The 24,167-nt window shown below is 39.7% G+C and overlaps 1 long non-coding RNA gene across 5 annotated transcripts in view; it reads left to right on the forward strand.

Moving 5' to 3' along the window:
* LOC105608837 (uncharacterized) overlaps positions 1-24,167 on the forward strand; it is a 39,134-nt gene that overhangs the window by 9,204 nt on the left and 5,763 nt on the right. For 2 of the 5 annotated variants that reach the window (XR_001030437.4, XR_006058718.2), the window contains exons 1-2: positions 11,577-11,917; positions 14,830-14,977. This is a non-coding gene — a long non-coding RNA (uncharacterized LOC105608837). Of the gene's footprint in view, positions 1-7,140; positions 8,129-11,430; positions 11,918-14,829; positions 14,978-24,167 lie in introns of those variants that run through there. The other 3 variants (XR_009599303.1, XR_009599302.1, XR_009599301.1) reach the window with 3 other exon arrangements.

Here is a 24,167-nt window from a genome sequence, read left to right on the forward strand (position 1 = left end):
TCCCAAGATACTCACTTTTCTACCATTTGTTTATTCATATGTAAAATTCAACTATGTGCCAAACACAGAGGTGATAGAGTAAAAGGACAGCAAGGCACAGTGAGAAGAAAAGAAGAGAAAGGTTAGATGAAATGGGTTGTTTTAATGCTCAGAACAAGTATTTACTAATTTGAATATCAGTGTCCTGGGATATTTCTCTGACATTTGAAAGGTGATTGCTGTGGCCACTGCTTGAAGAAGGTGGGTCTGCCCAACTTCTTATGTGTGTGTTCTATGATGTTTGGGTTATGATGCTTTTTCAGTGTGCATATGCTGTTAGGGGCATTGATACTGCTGCTGAATGTTAGGCTATTTTTTCAAAGCTAATCCAATCCTTTTGGGAAACTTTCTTCAGCTTTTTTTTTTTTTTTTTTTTTAATGATGTAAGCTTTGGTCTAATATTGTAAGGAATCTGATCGGTATTTTTTTAGGCCAGTTGTTTCCTCATGCCCAAGGCAGTGTGGCCACGTGGAATTTGGCTTAAAAATGGAGTATTTGTGTTTCCTTACTTGCTCAGTCGTGTCCAACTCTTTGCGACCCATTGGAATGTAGCCCACCAGGCTCGTCTCTACATGGAATTTTGCAGGCAAGAATACTGGAGTGATTGCCATTTCCTCCTCCAGGAGATCTTTGCAACCCAGGGACTGAACCCGAGTCTCCTGTGTCTCCTGCATTGTAGTCAGATTCTTTCACCTGCTGAGCCATCAGGGAATCCCCCCTACAAAAAGACAGCCAATATAAGTAGTGGACTAAATTTCATATTGGTCATTATTCATCCAATCATCACTGATCTTTCTTCATTATGGGTAATCTTAAGCAGGAGATTGCATGATTAGCTCATATCACTGTGAGTCAGCATTTTCAGTGAGTGTATACTGTTGAACTATTGAAAGAAAGAGAGTGCCCAGGGTGGTGATAAGAGTGGGATAAAATCAAGGCATACATATTTTACCTAAAATCTTTCTGTCAAAAATGTTAGAACTGTCAGGAATTCACAGGACTCGGTTCTTATTTGTACACGGTTGTTTCTTCTCCCCAAAGAGATATCCCAGTATGTGGGTCCTCAAATTAGTAGATATGAAAATGGTAGGTGTGAAAAACTACTGGGGCTATGTGTTTACCTATAATTTCATTTATTTTTATTACTAAATCTTTTGCTCCCAGGAAATCAGCACAGTTTTCTTCTGTATGTATGAAAATTTATGATTTTTGCACAGCACTAGTGTTTTATTGTACTGAGAACATCAAGTGAGAAGTTGACTCTCTTGAGCTTCCATAAATAGTGTGGGTTTTTGTAGGTTGAACAAAATGTGTAGCATTAAAGTATTGTAAATCCCTAGACTGAAATCTAAGGCAAAGGTCAAATCCCTTTTTTTTTTTTTTTTTTTTTTTTGCTGACTCTGTGTATTTCTGTTTAAACACAATGCTGATCCTGCCCAGGATGCTCATTTAAATGCTTTTTGATATTAACATCTTTACTTAAGTTTTATTTAACCCATTAGAAGGGTTTCTGGGGCAGGGGTGGGGGGGTGGGGCGGGGGGGGGGGGGGTGGGGGGGGGGGGCGGGGGTGGGGGGGGTGGGGCGGGGTATTAGGATACCATAGCAGTATAACATATTTTAAATCTTTTTCAGAATCCCTTATTAGTATTACTTAAACGAGAAAGCAAACAAACATGATAACTAAAGTATTCACTGACTGAGATGGTCTACATTTAATTACATCTTCTAGATAAACTTCAAAGTGCTGCTGTTCTTTGAGCTTAAGCCTGCATTATTGAACTCTTTGTAAAATAAAAATTTCCTTTTTCCTATATTGGGTGGGTAATTTTGAGCACAGCTAAGCTCCTGAAGTCATCCTAAAACACCTGACTCGTGTTCTATGTCGTGTGTGTGTGTGTGAATGGATCCCCACGCTCCTCTTTCTGGCTCCCTCAAATGGCAACCCACTCCAGTATTCTTGCCTGGAGAATCCCACGGACGGAAGAGCCTGGTGGGCTACAGTTCACGGGGTCACAAAGAGTCGGACACGACTGAGCGACTTCGATTTCAGGCTGACCTGAGAACTCCAGGTGTGCAAAACCACATTTCATAGAAAGAAAACCTATGTTTTTATTTTATTTCTTTACATTTCCCAGTGTCTATTTTGACAGCTTATCCACAGTGGGTGGCGGGGAAAGCGCAGCTCCCAAGGTTGGCCCAGGAGCAGCTGCCACAAATCTTTTTCTCTCTTGCCCTTCTGTGGCACTTGTGCCAAAACAACTCTAGATAAAAGGCATTTTCAGTATCTAGTGTATTTTTCCCTGGTGGTTAAGGAATGAACATTTAGAAAGGAGAAACCACTGGAGGAGACCATAACTGCTGAAAGGGCTGAGCAGGGAAGGTTCTGAAGAGCAGCCCTTTCAGTGCCTGAAACGAAAGGGCGCAGCTGGGAGGACCCCATGGACAGAGTTCCAAGTGGAAACAGTTCTCTCAGGCTGAGAAACTCCAAAGGCGAGGGAAAGGAGGAGAACCGGTCCAGGGAAGAAAAGAGATTAACTGGAAAGCTTGACCTGATACTCTGAGTCTTCCTGGGGAAGACACTGCCTGTGAGGAGATGGTCATCAGAAGTGAGGAACATGGCTGAGGAGACGGCAGGGAACAGCTGCAGCTCAAAGGCTGAGTGTTGATGGAGAAAGAAAGTAGAAGACAAAGAGGATGCTAAGGGCCTTGCAGTGGGTAGCAGGACGCCATGACTTAGTAATAATTGCTCATAAGCAAGAGAGGCACCATAGTTCACATTTAAGAAAAAGAACATAAAATGCCTACTATAGAGTATGTACAAAAATAAGTAGAATGAAGACAAAAATCAGAGCAAATGATAACTTACTTTTACTATGTGACAAAAACACACAACCGTGAGAACCTGCTGCCAGGGCTTCTCTTAAGGCTTGGAAAAAACCCTTGCAAGAAAAGCGATTAAAGCTTAAAACTTCACTAGATTTATGGAAAATCCACCTCTGGTCATAAAAGGTATAAATGCTACTAGAGCAAAGATCTGGCCAGCCCACTCTCAGACAGCATCTCAAAGAAACTTTCATCAAAGCAGATGTTGGATCCCTTTACAATACTGCCTCAAACTGTTCAAAATAAACTCAGAGCAGTTCTAATTTCTGATATTTTACAAGACTCAAGTAAGAACATGTATATGAAAGCACTTTAAAAACTTGTAAATTACTCCCCAAATGCTAAGTGCTTTTTTTCTGAACAATCTCAATTATTTACCAAATTTATCTAAGACTTCAGAGAACCTATTTATTTTTACCCTGTATAAACTCCTTATAAGTTTATCTTATAATTACTATGCAGTCTTTCATTCTTTTCTAGAACATTGTTCTTTAAGCTTCTGTGTTGCATATTTGAGAAAATAATATTGTTTTCAGTTCAGTTCAGTTCAGTCACTCAATTGTGTCTGACCCTTTGCGACCCCATGAATCGCAGCATGCCAGGCCTCCCTGTCCATCACCATTTCCTGGAGTTCACTCAAACTCACGTCCATCGAGTCGGTGATGCCATCCAGCCATCTCATCCTCTGTCGTCCCCTTCTCCTCCTGCCCCCAATCCCTCCCAGCATCAGAGTCTTTTCCAATGAGTCAACTCTTCGCATGAGGTGGCCAAAGTACTGGAGTTTCAGCTTTAGCATCATTCCTTGAAAGAACACCCAGGGCTGATCTCCTTTAGAATGGACTGGTTGGATCTCCTTGCAGTCCAAGAGACTCTTAAGCATCTTCTTTAGTCACTCTAAAAAAATGATTTTCCATCAGCTTTCATTTTTCTAGACTGAGGTTCTAATCTTTGCTTTCACCTTCTATTGGTAACTCCTTAATTCTCTTGAAAATGTACAGTTCTCAACTTTGTAGTTTTCCAAGATTGATTCTTGTGTTTCTTAAGTACTTGGCCAGAACTGAAGCCGGTGTAGAATGGAAAAAAGTGTTATAGTTTTAGAAATTGTGTGTGTGTGTGTGTGTGTTTCCAATTTCCTTGATATATATGCCTAGGATTTGCTCAGCCATCGGTGAAATTAGGCAGATTCTTTTTTCTCAGTTGGATATATCCTTTTGACTCCCATTTAATAGTAGTTAGTTGGGATCATAGGAGAAATTTGATCAGAATAATCCAAGATACAGAGGACATTTGGAAGAGTAGGCAAGGGCATTCAAAGTACTAGGGAGAATTGATACACAAGGCAAAGAAAAGTTGATAGAAGTGGGACTACAATCTGAAAGAAGCACTTGAGAGCCCATAGCTGGGAAATTCAGGTAACAGAACACCAGGAGCACTGGCTAATTGACAAGATAAGAAGTTATGGTCCTAGAGAAAAAGCAGGAAGTTATGACACCAGGTTGATATAGTGGAGGTGGAGCTGTACCTTGTAATTAGGTCCAAAGATTTTTCATCTGATGAGTGGCCGGTGTGCGACTGATGTCAGGATGATCAACTAGAAGGATCATGTGAAGTAGAGATTAGAGGAGTAGTTCCCACCCCTGCTTGCACATCACAACAACCTGCAGAGTTTTAAAACACATCAATGCCTTCGTCCCAAGGGCCAATTGAATCAGAATCTGGGGGTGGACCTAGGCACTGGCAGGCTTTGAAAAATTATCAGTTGATTCTTACATATATTCAGAATTGAAAGCTGGAATGGAGCAGTGGTTCTAAACTGAAGTTTTTATGTTTTCTAAGTTTTTCTAAGTTTTCTAGGTTTTTATAATTCTACTGGTCAAGGTAATCTCACCTTGGAATATTCTCGCCTTTTGGAATATTTTGGGGTGAGCTCTAGGCCTCACGAGTTTTTTTTTTTTTTTTTTTTAATTCCCGAAGTGTTTCCAAAGTTTAGGAAACTTTGGAATACAGGCATTGTGTCCTGTGACCCACCACGCATCACCACTAGAGTGAAAGGATATTTTCTTGTATGTTAAAATCATACTTTCAGCCTTAATGTTTAAGACACAGAAAGGACTCCAGATACTGATGTTTGTCTTGGTTCTGATGCTTTAGCACATCCACATAATTTAACAAAATTAGAATAAAATGATTTTTGAAAACTGGAGAAGAAGTGATTTTTATGCATGAGAAGTAAGAGGCCCAGAAAGGACAGAAGAATTGCTTGTTATCACTTGTGTAGTTAAAGACAGAGTGGGATCCTCTGACTCAATTCTTTTCCAATCTTCTTCCACAGTGCTGGCTATATTAAAGCTCTTAGTTTTGAAATGACAAACACTAGAAGTGATATGATTTAATTTCTAAAATCTACAAAGTACTTGGACAGGGTCAATGTCAACTTGTCCTCAAAATGCTAGAACACTACAAGGTATCCTTGAAGCATGAAAAAAACTCATTTTAAAACAAGTAAATTAAACCATTAAAAAAAAAAACCCTAATACACAACATGACATTTGTAAACTTGCTTTTTGGCATTTGTAAACTTGCTGGTGTGAGAATTCTTCACAACAAAGAGATAGCCCCTAGGCAATTACTCTGTTTTATTTAGGAAAACTGTAGTTGGAGGGACTTTAGACCTAGGAAAATACTTGGGTTTCCTGAGGCCACATTCTAAGATGTAAAAGGAAGTTTTGCAATTGGTACCTAGACCCTCAATCATGTGGTTCTCATGTGTTTTCATATCCTCTGAATTGGTTAGTCTAAGTCCTGAACTAACCCAGCACTGAAGAAATTAAACAAAAGCAGGTTTCTTGAGGGATAAAGTTAGTGGCATATGATTATATTCTGTTTGTTGAAATGTGCATATTTCCCTGTGTATTCACAGACTCAAGTCCCAGTATATGATCTTTGCAGAAAAATGTAGGGGTCACTTCCCACCTCACAGGGTGATTATCCTGTCATTGGGGTTTTATCTCGAGCTATTTCCTGTCTAAGGTCTTCGCCAGGGCTGTGGTGATCAAGACTAGAGCTGACTTGAAGAAGGCATAGTGAATAGATTAGATCACAGAGCCAGGGTTCAGGAAGGTCTCCATGGGCTAAATAAATGACCACAATCTAAGCCGATGTAATTCAGTGGCGAGAGGAAAACACAAGTCCTTTCTTAGACATGGTTCACAGTACGGAGGGTAAGAGTGCTCTCTCACTTACAGCATTTGAAGGGCTATTATTGAAGAGGGTTTCCAACCTTGAGGTTCACAGACCATTATATGCATTCAGAAGGCTGCTTGTCAGCCTTTTTGTGTTTGGCTGTAGTCTACATTTTTTTTTTCCTGGGGATGGGTCTATATAGTTCATTAAATTCTCAAAATAAAAGCAAATAAACAGACTTAATACTTATAACTGGAAAAAACAAAAAGAAGTTACAGGTAGATTTTTTTTTTTCAATATGAGAAAAGACATTTCTCAGTTAAAGCTGTCCAAGATGGAATGTGCTAACATGGGAGGTTTCAAATTTCCAGACCTCTTGGCCAGAGTATCATAGAGGACATTTAAGCAACAGAAGAGTAGTTGAAATGTGCTTTTTACATTTCTACAAAACAAACAATGTTGTACATGGAAAGAATGCTTGATTACAACTAATGTGAATGCTGGTGGAATTAGGGAGTCTAGGGGTCAAGGCCCTCAACCACAGAGGCTGTGCAGGAATTGTAAAGGAGTGCCTCTTCTTGGCAGATCCTGGGTCACAGATTGCTAGACCAAAAGTCACCCTTGTGGTTTTGTTTTGCCTTTGGGTCTAGAGGGAGGACACACTCTATGATGAGTTCCTTCATGATATCTGATAGACAAATAACCCACAAATTTTTGTAGAGAAGTAGGTTGAGAAAGAGGTAGAAGTGGGTAGAGAAATAAAACCACTTTTGTACAGTGGTTAAGAGCAGGGACTATAAATGTCTCTCCTGCCTGCATATTTGCTGGCCAGTGTGTGATGCTGGAGCAGTCAGGTGGCTTCTCCGTGCTTTGGTTTTTCACATGTGGAATGAAAATGTCAGTAGTGGAGGGGATGACCGAAGATGAGATGGCTGGATGGCATCACGGACTCGATGGACGGGAGTCTGAGTGAACTCCGGGAGATGGTGATGGACAGGGAGGCCTGGTGTGCTGCGATTCATGGGGTCGCAAAGAGTCGGACACGACTGAGTGACTAAACTGAACTGAACTGAACTGAATCTATGTTATAGGTTATAGAATCAAATAAACACAAAAAGTCACGTGAAGAATGAAAAACCTTGATAATAAAAAACTGGCTATATGATTGTTGTCATTTCTAGCTACTGGTGGAAGATGCTTGAATTCTATTGCAAACTCATTTATCCACTGTGTGATGTAAGGAAAATTCCTTACCTCTCTGATTTTATGTTTGCCAGCCATAAAATGGTAACCACACTTACATTAGACAAATTAAATACTGCCCTTAAGAATTAAGAGATTCAAAGGATTCTGACCGATCTTTGTTTTGGGTTTTTTTTGTATTTGTTTATTTTGCTGCACTGGGTCTTGGTTGAGGCACGGGGGATCTCCCCCTCGTCGTGGCATGTGTGAACTTTAGTTCTGGTATGTGGGATCTAGTTCCCTGACCAGGAATTGAACCTGGCCCCCCTGCTTTGGGAGCACAGAGTTGTAGCCACTGGACTGCCAGGGAAGTCCCTCTAAAAGATCTTAGGAAGCAGAGTTCAACAGTAATTTTAAAAGTTTAGGTTTGTATTAGTGTTTTAATTCTCAACTTTGAAGCAGTGCTCTAGATTAGGTTTTTAAATCATCAGCAAGATATACTGATCTGCCTTATCACAAGCTTTGTTAGAGCCTCACCTATGTTTTGAATCTGCTGTCTGTAGAGCTCCACCCAAAACTTTTAATATGAAATACCTGAGAGAGATTTTTTGTGTGCATCTTTTTTGAGATTACTGTATCTTTTGAGGTTACTGCTTCAACTAACCTAAGGACTTCACAGTCATTCCTGATTTGGCCCCCCGCCAGGCCTAGGATTCCCAGAGCCAGAGAAGAACTCTGCCTCCCAAGCACTCAGATCCTTGGACGCCTCCTAACAGATGACAGACTCCTCTCCTGGGATGTTTTCACAACAGGGAGCAACCCAGCCAATTGGCTAGGGAGGTTGGTCATGCTTTGCAGTCTATTTATAAAGTTTTATTTTTGTCTAAAAATGAGGCCTTGCGTATATGTATTTAATGTGTAAGAGTGCATAATCTTTAATTAACAACTGATGGAGCTTCATATGAAAGGTAATGGGTTTTTGCTTTTAAATCTAGCTTCAAATGATGCATGTGAGCAGACATGAGTCAGGACAGGCCATTGTTTGGCCTCTGCTCCTTGAGGTTTGTGGTCATTGGCTAGACCAATGTGTGCTTTTGCTAAGTCAGTCATTTTCTTTATAACGTAAATTAGTACCACATCCAAACATTTAAGAGGTGTAAAAGAACTGCTTTTAAGTACTTTTCATTATAGATAACCACTAACATGCTCATTATAATTTTTTTCTCAACAGCTCATTTATTAGCCTAGCAAGAAATCCATTTACCAGCATTGAATTAGCAATTGAAGAAATGTAATGAGAGGAAGGAAGTAATCAAGGCTATCATGTTTTTTAGCTTGAACAGTTTCTCAAAAAGTTGAAAATACTAAGCGTGACATCAGTTGTCAACTTAAAGCAAGGCAAATGATCTCGAGAGGCTTTTCTTGGCTCTCGATGTCAAAAGATGTTACCAGTACTAGTCAGTTGTCACCAGAGAAGTCAGTGACGAGTTTGAAGTGACTGAAGAATTACTGTCCATGACTTCTCCGTGTGGAACAAATACAGGTTAAAATGCTTTCAAGGATGTGCTCATTATAATTCACTCTTAATTATTTATCACATCTCTTCTTGAGAGGAATCAGAGACTTAAAGTGTTGACAAGGCCAATCTTCAAGTCTGAGTTCTTGGCATTCTTTGAAAAGAATGGTTTTTATTAGGTATTTATCTTCAGCCCAGGCTTCAGTTTTCCACCCAGTCTTCCATCTGCCGTGTCCTGCTTGGCTGATCTTTTAATATATTACTCATGTAAAATATTTAAGAGCTAGTCTATGCTGATTTGCAGATGTCAGATTTTCTTCAGGCTGTTTATCTCCTTCTGAAGTGTCTGGGAAATCTGCTTTCTAGCTGTTCTGTTGAGTTAGAAGTGAAACAACCAGGAAGGAGACAGCCTCTCACATGACTTTCCTTCATGACTAGAAAACATTTCTGGAACAACCAGCCACAGTCACTCCAGTCTGGAGCCATACAAGGAAGCATGCAGAGCCCTGAACCCCATCTCTTCTCTCCCAACCCACAAGCCTTGGCTTCCTCTAGTATATATATAGAACATTCCTTCTGAGAAGGGCTCCATAGCTTAGAATTTTGTTCTTTGAACCTTTCCTTTCCCAAAGTGAACGACATGTTTACAGAGCATTTCTACAACATCTTACATTCAAGAGCAAAGGAACAAAAGATCACAAATATTTTTCAGTGTTGTAGTACTTTGAATTTAGGACTGAAGTCCAATCTTCTGATCACTAAGAAGTCGGGGAGAATGAGCCCCTCCTCTTTTCCTGTGTTCTCGAAAGTCTAGCCATACAGGTTCTCCAAGACATCACCACAGCTCTCAGGGGACTGAATCCCCAGGCTTTTGCCTGCCCTGGCTGGCCTCTGTCACACATGGAAGGGATCTTCAAGACCTTTTCTTTTAGGACCCAGCTCGGCACCAACCTCCCCTATAAAACAGTTCTGTATGCTGATATCACCAATTTGCGGCTGCAGCTCCCCTCAGCTCTGCGTACTTTGTACTCTTCTTGTAAAGTCATCTTACTTCATGCAGGTTCTCAACCCTGACTGGACCCTTCAGATGTCGGGTTCCTCCAGCGCAGGGTGCCTTTTGGGATTATCACACCCAGCATAGTGCCCTAATAGCTATATATATTCACAGCACAAATATTTCTGTAGCACTGAAAGAATTCTAAACATTGGACCATTTTATCAGAGATAAACAGAATTAATGCAGATTCCAGAAATTACAAATTTGGAGAGGTCAGTGCTAGCCAATTACTCTGAAACAGATGGAAGAGAAAGATTGTTTTAAATAAGATCAACCTATAGTAAAAATCTTAAACCATTATGTACATCAACAGATAACATGTCAAAATTAATGCAAAATGTAAATAGTAAAGTTTTCTTTTTTTTTTAAAGAAGATATTGTTTCTAACTTTTAAGTAGAGAAAATATCTCATACTAGGCTTTAAAAATGCTGCCTGATGGTAAGTCTTCATTTTAACTCAGCTATGTGGCAGGAACTGTCAAGGCTTTTGAGAACCATTCCTTTTGAAATACTACCTCTGATCTGATACTAAAGAAGCATTTTAGACTGACACTGGTGAAATGTTTTTGTTTTCAGGAATTTCATAGGAATAAGAACAATATATACTTTAAATGAAGTAAGATAAACATAAGGTTATATTAATACACTAAGTAATTATGATCAAGGCTGATTAGAATTATTATTAAATAATAATACTTAAACCAATAAAACATTTAAATAGGAATGCCATTTTATTACATTTGACCCTTGTACAACTTGGGGTTGGAAGCACCAAGCGCCCCCATATTTTCAACTCTGCACAGTTGAAAACCCAAGTATAACTTGGCCCTTTATATAAGTGGTTCCTCCATATCAGTGGTTGGATATCTGCAGATACTACCAACCATGAATTATGCAGTATTTACTATGGTATTACTGTAGCATTTACTGTTGAAAAATATCCACATATAAGTGAACACTTACAATTCAAATTCTTGTTGTTCAAGGGTCAACTGTACTTTCAAATAGAGACAGGACCTGGATCCAGGTTAACATGCTTTCTAGTAGAGGTTGTTTTTAAGGAATATAGAAGAATGGTCAGCAAATCCATAGTTAGACAATGTAGCACTGATTCATCTCACCATAGAAATGTTTCCATTGGCATATATTCATTCCACACTTCAACACAATTTGTCCATTCCAGTAAACAGAAGTTTTGAAATTGTGTTTACTCTTCTTGCTTCTTGAAAGATGTGCGAAACGAAAGTTTACAACTAGGTCACTTCTAAACTACACCAAATTTTCAGTAAAAGAAAAGATTGAATTAATGGGAAATTGAACATTTTAAAAGTTGAATGTGTATGGTGGGGGAGAGGTACTCAAAAACGTGATTTACTGTTTCATTTACAAATGCAAGTCAATTTTAAATGATTTTTAATCCATATATAGAGAGAGATGGGCATGTTAGGATACGGAATTTTAATTGCAAAAGAAAGTATTCAAAATTGCAAGTTCTGATTAGTGACTCAGCAAATCACAAAGTCTTTCCACGCTGTCAGCATTTCTGTCACAGGATTCTTTGTTTTGCAGTTCTCGGGAGTGATCTCTGAGACTTGTGACCGCCTTGAGAACCTGGCACATTGACCTGAGACAATGTGAAATAAAAATGAAATATTCTCCAATCATGTGATGCTTGGACTAAAAATAACACATGTGCATTTTTCAGTTCTGAACTCAGTAAATGGCACAATGTGAGTCGAGTTTGAGAAAAATAGGTGAGCGGGAAGGAAAGGAAAGGAAAGTGAAGTAGTCTCTGGGAGAAGGAAAAGTAGCTGAGGGTGGAGAGGGTGAAGATACAAAGAAGGTTTTATTTTGGCTCACAGTTTGGTTTTGAAACCCTTGCTCTATCTTGAGTGTAGTTTACTTTGGAGAGTACAACCTCTCCCCGCTCAAATTTGGCTAGCCTGGTTTCCCATCTTCAATGTCATTTTACTAGAAAGTGGGGTTGATTTTAAGAGCCATGGTGGGCAGGAAACTTGCTGACCTGAGTCCTGTTGGGAAAATTAAGGAATTTATGGTGAGTCCACCCTCCCTCTGAGCACTTAATGCTTCCAGATATTCTTTCCTTTCTTTCTTTTTTTAAAAGTTTCATTTCTTTTTCTTCATTGGGATGGTCCCAATTATTTTCAAACCTTCATCAACTCTTTATCCTACTCATCTTCTCATTCTAGGTATATGACTTTATCTCTTAAGTCACAGGGACAATAAAGCCCATTTATTTCCCTTTCCTATCCTTCCAGCATGAATAACTTCACCCACCACTCCCCCTGCTCTTTCTGTCTCCCTAAGGGAATCCTTTCTCTCCTTTTATGACTTAGTTCAGTCGGTGATTGTTGGCTCTTTTAAGGCATAAAGGACTTACAGAATCGCCCCTTGTTTCTGCCTCTGCCTCAAACTATAGTCATCCCTTGGTATCTGTGGGGGATTGACTCCAAAATCCTCCTAAGATGCACAAATCCACAAATGCTCAAGTTCCTTATCTAACATATAACCTAACATACATACTCCTGTATGCTTTAAATCATCTCTTGAATACTTATAATACCTAGTACAGTGTAAATGCTGTGTAAATAGTTGCTGTGTGCAGCAAATTCGGTTTTGCTTTCTGTAACTTTCTGGAATTCTTTCCTAATATTTTCTATCCAAGTTTGATAGAATCCATATGTGAGGAGCTCCCAAATATGGAGGGCCAACTGTTCTCCTATATCTTGTTCCCTTTGACACCAAAATGTGTATAAAATTTGTCGATATTTTCTCTCTTTGACTTCCTGATCTCTCTTTGCAAACTGACTTCTATCACCACAACCCCTCAGAAAATATGCTAGTTAGGATTGCTAACACCTTTATTCCTGACAAGTCCAGAACCTGTTTCCAGGCCTTACCTTCCTTGACTTTGTAGCAGGTATGCTATTGGTCATTTTCCCTTTATTTCTACAGTGTTACCTTTTCTTAGTTCTCTTGTTTCCTGTTCTGTGGCTCCTTCTCAGTTTCTCTCATTCTTTCTGTTTATTCACCCAGGATTAATTTGGAATTGCTTATTCACATTCATGTTCTCTCCCTGAGATAGTCGTTTCATGCATTCCTACCCTATCAACAATTACCACTGTGCCATCAACTGCCAATATCAACATTATTTCTCCTACATTGCCTCTTCTTTTGAGCTCCGTTTAGGCATTAAATAATATAACATTTATTGTCATGTTTTAGGGATAACAAAGCCAGTGAATATTATTTTCTATTATTTATGCTTTGTTGAAGGAGTTGAAGGTGAGAAACAATTTATGTATTACCTAGTTATGTAGCTATCTCTGTAAGCTTCTTGAGACAAGCATCTGTGTCTTATGATAATGTGCACAGCCAGGCATCTCTGCTTGGCACAGATGTGTTGTGGAGGAAGTTGAAATAGATGTCAAAGAGGGGAAACACCATATCTGCTTACAGATGGACTAATATTGTGGAATAAATAGAGAGTATGACCGCCTGTGACAAACATGATGATTAGCAAAAATGAGGAAACAGAACTAGTCTCAAACTAAGCAATTCAAAACACTGAGTTTTGTTCCATTTCAGTTCAGTCACTCAGTCATATCTGACTCTTTTGCAACACTATGGACTACAGCATGCCAGGCTTCCCTGTCCATCACCAGCTCCCAGAGCTTATTGATCCATTTAAATATCAGCATATTCCAAATAAAAATACATTGCCTTGCATCTTGTTTTGGTGAATTAGTGTTTTCTTTATTTTTTTAAATTTAAATTTACTTATTTTAATTGGAGGCTAATTACTTTACAATATTGTATTGGTTTTGCCACATATCAACATGAATCCGCCATGGGTGTACACGTGTTCTCAATCCTGAACCCCCTCCCACCTCCCTCCCCATATCATCCCTCTGGGTCATCCCAGTGCACCAGCCCCGAGCATCCTGTATCCTGCATCGAACCTGGACTGGCAATTCGTTTCATATATGATATTATACATGTTTCAATGCCATTCTCCCAAATCATCCCACCCTCTCCCTCTCCCACAGAGTCCAAAAGACTGTTCTATACATCTGTGTCTCTTTTGCTGTCTCACATACAGGGTTATCATTACCATCTTTCTAAATTCCATATATATGTATTAGCATATTGTATTAGTGTTTTTCTTTCTGGCTTACTTCACTCTGTATAATCAGCTCCATTTTCATCCACCTCATTAGAACCGATTCAAATGTATTCTTTTTAATGGCTGAGTAATACTCCATTGTGTATATGTACCACAGCTTTCTTATCCATTCATATGCTGATGGACATCTAGGTTGCTTCCATGTCCTGGCTATTATAAACAGTGCCACAGTGAATATTGGGGTACACGTGTCTCTTTCAATTCTGGTTTCCTCAATGTGTATGCCCAGCAGTGGGATTGCTGGGTCATAAGGCAGTTCTATTTCCAGTTTTTTAAGGAATCTGCACACTGTTCTCCATAGTGGCTGTACTAGTTTGCATTCCCACCAACAGTGTAAGAGGGTTCCCTTTTCTCCACACCCTCTCCAGCATTTATTGCTTATAGACTTTTGGATAGCAGCCATTCTGACTGGTATGAAATGGTACCTCATCGTGGTCTTGATTTCCATTTCTCTGATAATGAGTGATGTTGAGCATCTTTTCATGTGCTTGTTAGCCATCTGTATGTCTTCTTTGGAGAAATGTCTATTTAGTTCTTTGGCCCATATTTTGATTGGGTCATTTAGTGTTTTCTTTAAATTTATGCATTTAGAAGTATTAATAGGTAGCAAATTATGTATTGTTCATCATATAAGTAGTACAGACTGAACTATGTTGAAGATATGCTTTTCTCAGTGTTTTGTTACACTGAACCTCAGGCATTATAAAAATTAATTTATTCATTGATTTAACAAATCTCTTTTGCATATTGCTCTGTGACAGGCTTCTCTGGTGGCTCAGATGGTAAAGTGTCTGCCTGCAATGCAGGAGACCCAGGTTCGATCCTTGGGTTGGGAAGATCCCCTGGAGAAGGAAGTGGCAACCCGTTCCAGTATTCTTGCCTAGAAAATCCCATGGTTGGAGAAGCCTGGTAAGTTATAGTCCATGGGGTCGCAAAGAGTCAGACACAACTGAGTGGCTTCACTTCACTGTGCCAGGCACAGATGCATGATGGTATAGAATATTACAATACACAGACGCTTGCCTCAAGAAGCTTAAAAAGATAGCTACATAACGAGACAGAACATGTGATAGACATGTGCAACAGGTACGAATGGAGATCATTTCACTCAAAACAATAAGCAGAGCAACCCATGACTGGAGCTTGCCTTCCTTGGCCAAACGGCAGTAACAGCTCAGGAGGGCTGATGAGTTACCTATCCCAGACATCTTTCTCTCCGGGTCAGTATCTCAAGAGAGCCTATGGCTTCTGTGGAAACAATATAGACACTCCTCAAAAAATTAAGAACAGTACTACCATATGGTCTGACTATTCCACTTCTGGATATTTATCCAAAGGATGTAAAAATGTAATTTGAAACAAATACATACACCCCTATGTCCATCCTAGCATTCTTTATAATAACTCAGATATGGAAAAAACCTAAGTGCCCACCAATGGATGATAGAATAAAGAATTGTTGTTGTTTAGTCACTAAGTCATGTCCAACTCTTTTGCGACCCCAGGGACAGTAGCCTGCCAGGCTCTTCTGTCCATGGGATTCCCCAGGCAAGAATACTGGAGTGGGCTTCCATTTCCTTCTTCAGGGGATCTTCCCCACCCAGGGATGGAACCTGCCTCTCCTGCCTTGACAGGTAGATTCTTCACCACTGAGCCACCAGGAAAGCCCCAGGATAAAGAATTAGTGGAATATGTATTCAACGGAATAACACTGGCCATAAAAAGAGAGAAATCTTGCCATTTGCAACAACATGGGTGAAGTTGAAAGTTTCATGAGAAATGAAACAAGTCAGAGAAAGACAAATATCTTATAATTTAACTTATATGTGGAATATAACAAAAATAGATGAATAAACCAAACCAGATAAACATGTAGATAATGAGAAGAGAGTAAGGATTACTAGAGAAGAAGGGGCAGGGAAAAGGGCAAAAGGAGTAAAGGGGGTCAACCGTTTGGTGTTGGATATAAGCTAGTGTTTTGCATGGTGAACACACTGCTTACAGAAGTAGAAATATGATGTTATACACGTGAAACTTGTATAATGGCATAAGCCAATGTTATCTCAACTTAAAAAAATCTGTGGCTCAACTCAAGACTAGAATCTGCCATATTTTCTTCCTCCTTACCAGCAACACTTCTCTTTTCTGTATCTTGTTCCCACAGGACTGACCTCTCTACCAAACCATTCCCACCCCACACCTAATTGCACTGTACTGAGTCTTGATGTAAGCTTGTCCCAGGATCTCAGAAGCCTGGAGAGTTTTCAGACCTGGTCTGATCTCAGGTCTCAAGTCACTCTTTGAATAGTTGAAGACACTGAATAGGATTAAAGTATTTGCTTGGGCAGTTGTCTTGATTAATGATAAAACTATTTGAAAGATAATCTGGATTTTAGAGGCTGAAATGGTTATTATTTCTTTCATTCTTAAAAGGTTTAAGAATAAAATGGTATTTTCAAATGTTTGATTAAATGAATCTATTAATTAGGTGTAATAAATTCAAGAAAAAAAATGGGGATCTCTTCCACAGGTATTGAACCTTCTGGAATAGTTGAAACTTATTCTATATAGAAATCTGACTTTAAAAAGAGTCAGCACTCCTTGTATTCTGGTCAGGACTTACTGTTGAACTGAACCTTGTCTTATGAGGGAAGAGCCAATGTTTACTTCCTTCTCAAAGGAACTGACTACAGTGTTTCTATTTCGGTAAAATACATAAACAGGTTTCAATGAGGGCAAAAAAAGCAGAGCATAGCATGGTTGGTGATTTAACAAAAATGGGGATGGCAGTGGTCGGGGGAAAAACAATTCAGATCTATTTGTTAGTACCACTTCCACCAACTCTCAAAGATCCTGCTTTTAAAGTTGTCTGAAGAAGGAAAATTAGGCTGTTTTTGAAATTCACTCGATTTGAAGCTTATGGTAGAATCTCAGCAAAAGTGACTGATAAGGAGTACTGAGGTAATGATCCAGTATTCGATCAGACATTACCTTCCAGATAACATTCTCTGGAATTTGAAGTTTCTGTACTTCGGACTACACACAGTCATAGTCAATATTTTCAAGAATAAAGGATGAGATGGCTTTTCAAGTACCTTTCTTTGAAGCCTGAATGCTTAGTCTGTGAGCATGATGTTGTATTTGCTGTCTGAGCTTTTTCCCCCCCTCATTTTAGGAAATTAATCTACCAAGGCAGCCCCATTTTACTTCTCACTGTCAAAATAGGTAAACCTCAGCTGTGAGACTGTGAGATATAGGGATATAGGGTGAGGCAACATCAGCAGCGTAGGCTTCCCATGTTCACAAGAGTGTGAATATAACTAATATACCAATCTAACTGCACCGCATTTGAAGAGATTTATTGGAAAATTAGTTCAATGGTTCATTCATTCAATAAATATGAATTGAGCATTTACTATGTTGACACAGCCTCTGACCTCACGAGGTTTGTAGCCTAATGGTAGAGACCATCAAGTAAACAGACATAACCAGGAAACACTTTGGAAAAGCAAAACAAATGTAATTTTAATTCCCATCATATTATGATACTGTATAGCTCCCTACCATGCATGTACACAGATAGACCATATGATCCAAACTTGGGCTAAGGAGGTGTTGTTATAAGGATGAATAAAAGCTGGGGGCTAAATAGTGTCAGACAAAAACGCAAATAAGTGCGAATCCCAGTGAGAGCATTCGAGGAACCGAAACAAGTTCAGCATGACCGAAGTGAGAAAGGAAGTGGTAAAAGATGAGGATGGAGAAGTTGGCAGAAGCGAGATTATGTAAGGCCAGATAAGCATGGTTACCATGAGTCTGGTGTATTTGACAAATTGAAAGGAGAGCACTATGGATGGAACCATCTAAGTGCTATAGTTAAAATTAGTTAATAGTTACAATTAGCTAGTTAATAGTTAAAATTATAGTATAAATAAAAATGATCAGTATAAGCAGTGACCACTTTGAACATTAGAATTCAATAAATTGATCCAGCATGGGGAACTATGAAATAGCTAAGAATGTTCTTATGATCTGATTTGGATTAGTGTCTTGAGTGAATAAAAAAAATGAAATGGAATTTAGGTATTTGTTCAAGTTGTCTTCATACTGAACTGGATATAGAGAAGTGATGGACTCCACACAGCAGGCCCTGGGTGGACATTCCTGAATATTCGAGGGCTTATTTGCAACAAGAGTAGGCTCAGTCTCTGGTTCCAAAAAGAGCAGGAGAAAGTCTGTGAAGCAGCTCTGAGTGTTCTCCTCTCTCCCTTACTAGGGATACCTCTCTGGAGGCAGAGGAATGAGCATTCATTTAAGAGGCTCTGATGTAACCCCTGAAAGAGCTGTAGGCTCTTGGGGTTGAAGGCAGAGTAAGACAGGTGTATGCGGCACTAAACAAGGTAGTTATTATTTAACCCATGTGGGTCAGAGGCATCCAGAGAGCTAGTCTGTAGTATGTACCTAAGGAAGAGTGCTATGCCCCGCCCCCCCAAAAAAGTCAGAATCCAAAAGTCAAGAAGGAGTCTAAGAGTACAGGAACAAGGTGAGGAGTTTACAGTCCAGTAGTGGAGGGGTCTTGTTCAGTCACCGAGCCGTGTCTGACTCTTTGTGACCCCATGGGCTGCCTGCACAACAGGCTTCCCTGTCCTTCACCATCACCCGGAGTTTGCTCAAACTCTTAGATGGTTGGATAACATCACCAACTCAATGGACATGAGTGTGAGCAAATGCCGGGAGATGGTGAAGGACAGGAAAGCCTGGTGTGCTAGAGCCCATGGGGTCACAGAGAGTTGGGCACGACTTAGTGACTGAACAGCAACAATGACACGTCCACTGAGTCGGTGATGCCGTCCAAGCTTCTCATCCTTGTTGCCCTCTTCTCCTGCCCTCGGTCTTTCCCAGCATCACGATCTTTTCTAATGAGTCGGCTCTTCACATTGGTGGCCCAGGTCTGGACTTTTTGCAATGAGCAGAGTAATGATGCTTGGCTTCTCCTTTATTGGGCATTGATTCTATTTGCATAAATCAGTCAGCCTCAGTTAACACAGGGTCATGGTAGACATGTACAAAAGTCAGAACACTGCTAACACTGCTAATAGAACGGTCTTCACTGATCACCTGCAAGAGCAATCATCAAGAAAATTCGTAGTAAACCAGAGAAGTGTCCGTGATCACACATCTGGAACTAACAGAGAAACCAAGGGAAGCTACAGCTGAGAGCCCCAAGAGGAGATGGCCCCTGGAAGGGCCAGGCTGGGAGGCCACATGGCTTGGTGGCCTCTCTCCAGCTTTCTCTGAAATTCCAGTGGAAGTCACTTTTGGTAGAGAAGAGAGGGGTAGAGATGGAAGTAAATTGGGACAAAGAGGCCGCCAGCTTTGACCAGCAGGTACACAGTGATAGTGTATCCTGGGCTTCCAGCAGAGGGTAAGAGAAAAGATGGTTACCTAGGCCTTTGCTTATATACGAGCAGAAATACATTTACATAAAAGCCATTCCTTCTATTTAGGACCAAAAACAAATTGAAGGAATTTTTGGCAGAGTGGGTTTTTTTTTTTCTTTTTAATGCCTACCATATGAGTTATACTTAGAGATTTGAATTTAGATACAGGAAACCAGTTTTTCTTAAATCAAGAGAACTTATGAGTTTGTTAAAATAGGGAACTAAATATCCCTGAGTCTTAAGTTTTAAAGTGAATGGAAACACAAATATATTAGGTAATCCTGCATGTGTCCTTTTGCTAGTTTTATTTCGTTAGAGTATATTGTTTATCTTTTTGGAAAAAGATTTAAAATAAATAATGCTTAAGTAGTATTATAGTGATGTTATTAAATTGCTAGAATTAAATGAACTTCAGTTGGCTGAGATCTTTGATAAAATTTTAATAAGTATAACTTCTAAGACAAATTATATTGAAAGTAAACAGGTATGAGGAAGAGAAAAATATCTCTAGTTAGGTAAAAGTAGTAAATGAGAACAAAGCTTAGATCTGAGTTTCTAGGTAGGACAGAAATAAATCATGTTAGATTCTATAGTTCTCGTGATCTAATATAATTATATTTTTGTATTCAAAGGGACGCTTCATTTTCTCCAATACTCTGAGAAAAAATTGTCACAGAAATTAGTACATAGGAGACATTTAATAATATGGCAGACAGTGCATTCAATTCATAGTTTGAGGAGATGCAAAAACAGTCTTCAGATGGTTATTTCTTATAATAAACCTTTCTAAAACAGAAAGGAAAATGTTAAGCTGTGCTGTGAAAGTATGTCTGTGTTGTGCTCAGTTGATGGGTTGTGTCCGACTCTTTGCGACCCCACAGTCTGTAGCCCAACAAGCTCCTCTCTGTCCGAGGAATTTTCCAGGCAAGAATACCGTAGTGGGTTATCATTTCCTACTTCAGGGGATCCTCCCAACCCAAGGAGGAACCTGTGTCTCTTGTGTCTCCTACATTGGCAGGTGGATTCTTTACTGCTACCTGGGGAGCCCATATCTGTGTTAGAGTAAGTTAAAAATGCATTTTTTACAATGTGATCTGATTGCTGCTGTGATAAGCTGTTGAGAAGCTAGGGTAATGAGTTACCCTCTCAGGATTCAGATGAGCTTGTGAAAGAGCAGAGAAGAGGGCTTGAAACCAAACCTACTCCAAAATTGCAAGATTCTGAGTTATAAATGGATAGGATTTCCTCATATAGTCAGCACATGGCTAAGAAGCAAGGTCAAAATTTTTTAGGCTAATTACAGAGCTTTTGCAAACTCCCACCCAGATGGAGATACCTACTCACATTTTCATAGAAGTGGATTATGAAAAAAAAAAAGGTTTGGGAAAAATTAATAGTAGTGGTTTTTGCACAGTAAATTGGCTGCTGATGTTATTTGAAAAGAATATAAAGTACTCATTGGCTGCCTGAATAAAACCTACTTGAACTATCATTTTCCAGCCATCCTGTTGACACAGCTGTCTTAACCTTCATGTGGCAAAGTGTGTGCTCACTAATATTCACTGCTCATCACCATTTTGCTTAGAGAAGTACCTCACAAAGAAAAGAAACTCATGTTGGTAAAAAACTGTGGTAAAGACTTTTTTGGACTTCCCTGCTGTCTCAGAAGTAAAGAATCCGTCTGCCAACGCAGAAGACACAAGAGATGAGAGTTCAATCCCTGGATCAGGAAGACCCCCTGGATAAAGGAAATGGCAACCCACTCCAGTATTCTTGCCTGAGAAATCTCATGGACAGAAGAGCCTGGCGGGCTGCAGTCCACAGGGTCCTAAAGAGTCAGACACGACTTAGCGGCTAAGCAACAACGAAGACTTTTTTATTTGAAATTAATTGAGATATTAATAGCTATAGATTTATATGCAGTTGTTAAGAGGTAATATAGAGAGATCCTGTTTATACATTTCCCCGTTCCTCTTTGTGATAACATTTTGCGCACTCTAGCGTATCATCACAACCAAGATCAGGACAAAACCCACTGATTTTATTGAGATGTCCTCGGTTTTACTTGTATTCACTTGTGTGTGTGCATGTGCGTTTAGTTGTATACAATTTTATCACATGTAGGTATTCTTATATCTGTCACCAGTCGTGATACTGGACAAGTACCTTTCCCATTGTGCTTTAATAACCATATCCCCTCTTCTCCCCTCTATACCTCTCACCCTATACCTCACCCCTGGCAACCACTAATCCATTCTGCATTTCCAAATTTTGTCCTTTAAAAAATATTATGTAAATGGAATCATATATGATGTAACCTTTAGGATTGATGTTTTTCACTCAGCACGATTCTCTGAAGGTCCCTCTAAGTTGTTGCAAATATCAGTGAAAGTGAAAGTGTTAGTCACTCGTGTCTAACTCTTTGCAAACCCCTGGACTGTAGCCGGCCAGATTCCTCTGTCCATGGAATTCTCTGGGCAAGAATACTGGAGTGGGTTGCCATTCCTTTCTCCAGTGGATCTTCCCAACCCAGGGATCGAACCTGGGTCTCCTGCATTGCAGGCACACAGACTCTTTACTGTTTGAGCCACCAGGGAAGCCCCTTGCAGATATCAATAGTTCATTTATTTTTATTGATTAGTGGTGTCCCATGGTAGGGATGTACCACAGTTTGTGTTGAAAGACATCTGGGCTGTTTTAACTTTTTGGCTCTTACAAATAAAGCTGCAATGACAATTCATGTACAGCATTTGGTGTGGGCATATGTTTTAATTTCTCTAGGATAAATGCCCAAGAATGTATTTGCTGGGTTGAATAGTATTGTTTGTTTAGTTATATAAGAAACTGCCAGCTGTTTTCCAGGGCAGCTATACCTTTTCACTCCCTACCAGCAATGTATGTGCGATCTAACTTCCTGTACATCCTCACTAGCATTTGGTTGTTACAAATTTTATTTTAGCTGTTCTGAAAGGTATAGTGATATTTCATGGTCATTTTAACCTGCATTTATCTGATAGCTAATGATGTTCAATATCCTTTAATGTGCCTGTTTACCATCCATATAGCCTCATCAGTGAGACGTCTGTTCAAATCTTCTGTCCTGCTTTGTAGTTTAAAGTGTACAGCTTTCTAACTTCAGTTGTTTTTAGATTGGAACATGCATTGATGCCGTATATGAGTTACTTGTCAGTTTCATTTCAAACAGATGGCAACATGTGTCCTACAGACATAATCCTTTTATTTGTACTCAAGAGTCACCTGAGTACACAGCAAAAGAGAAATAGCTTCCAGAACATTCTAAAAAAAATTTTTTTTAAATTTTATCAATTATTGGTGATCCTTAGGGATTCTAACTGGGTTTCCCTGGTGGCTTAGATGGTGAAGAATATGCCTACAATGCAGGAGACCAAGGTTTGATCCCTGGGTCAGGAAGATCCACTGGAGAAAGAAATGGCTACCCATTCCAGTATTCCTGCCTGGAGCATTCAATGTTCAGAGAAGCCTGGAGGGTCCATGGGGTCCATGGAAGTCCATGGGGTCACCAACAGTCAGACACATACAGAGTGTTTCTAATTATTTCAGTTAAATGGTTACTAAATTAGACCAGTAATGGAAAATAAATTTACTTTTTGACAAAAATACATTTCGATTGTAGAATATACTACACTGCCCATTGACATCTAGGTTTAGCTAGGAGAAAGCTTCCAAAAAGAAGCAGCAGGATCTAGAAGACGTTGAACCTGTATTTGGGGGCCAGACTCAGCAGGCTTGCAAGACAAGTGCTGATTGCCAACTTGTGGTGCGCGGTTTACTATCAGTGAGTGGCAGAGAACTGCCAGTGGCAAGAGGCACTGGAATCTCATCTTGAGCAACCTCAGCACAGCCCAGCATAACAGCAGTGGCTGGGTGCTCAGTAAAAGTCTCTGCTGTGAGAGGATGAGGGGTGAGGAGTGGTGACCTGGGTAGAGAAGATAGTGACATCTCCCCTGAGCCCTGGGGCCATACCTGTCTAAGGTCCAACATAGAGGAGATGTTTCCAATCCAGTGAAGACAGAGATGGATTAAATGGACTCACAAGAGGTGTTAGGAAGGAACAGGACATGGCTTTAAATAATTGTCTGGGAAAAGAAGTCTGAATGAGAGGAAAGCCCACACTTATATTGAGAAATATTACATCTTTCTTTCTTCCTTCTTCCAGTAACATATCATTGAAAGTTTCTTTTAGAAATCATAAATGCTAGTGTGGGACTTGTTGATAGTGGGTAGTGAGGAAATGAATAACCCATTTATTTATTTATTTTGGAGACTATACTTATTAGACTCTCCATCCTCCTCTTCAAATACTCTCTAAGGACCAACAACATCCCAAATTTAAGGGGTAAAGAAATTCTAGACCAATAGAGTGAGCTGATGATTTGGGGGATGGACAAAAAGTCCCCCTAAATTCCCTATGTCCCCCTTCAGCTACCACACTCTTTTACTTGTAGTTTTCATAACCAAATTCTTAAACAACTTAGTCCTATTTCTTTATTTCCTCTCACCCTTTGGCTGACATTTGTTTCCATCTCACCTCCAGTATAGTTCTCGCGGACTTAATGCCCTCCATGTCACTAAACCAATGAGCATTTTTCAGTATTCACCTTACCAGACCACTGAGC

Source organism: Ovis aries, chromosome 2, assembly GCF_016772045.2.
Source record: "Ovis aries strain OAR_USU_Benz2616 breed Rambouillet chromosome 2, ARS-UI_Ramb_v3.0, whole genome shotgun sequence".
Taxonomy (NCBI): Eukaryota; Metazoa; Chordata; class Mammalia; order Artiodactyla; family Bovidae; genus Ovis; species Ovis aries.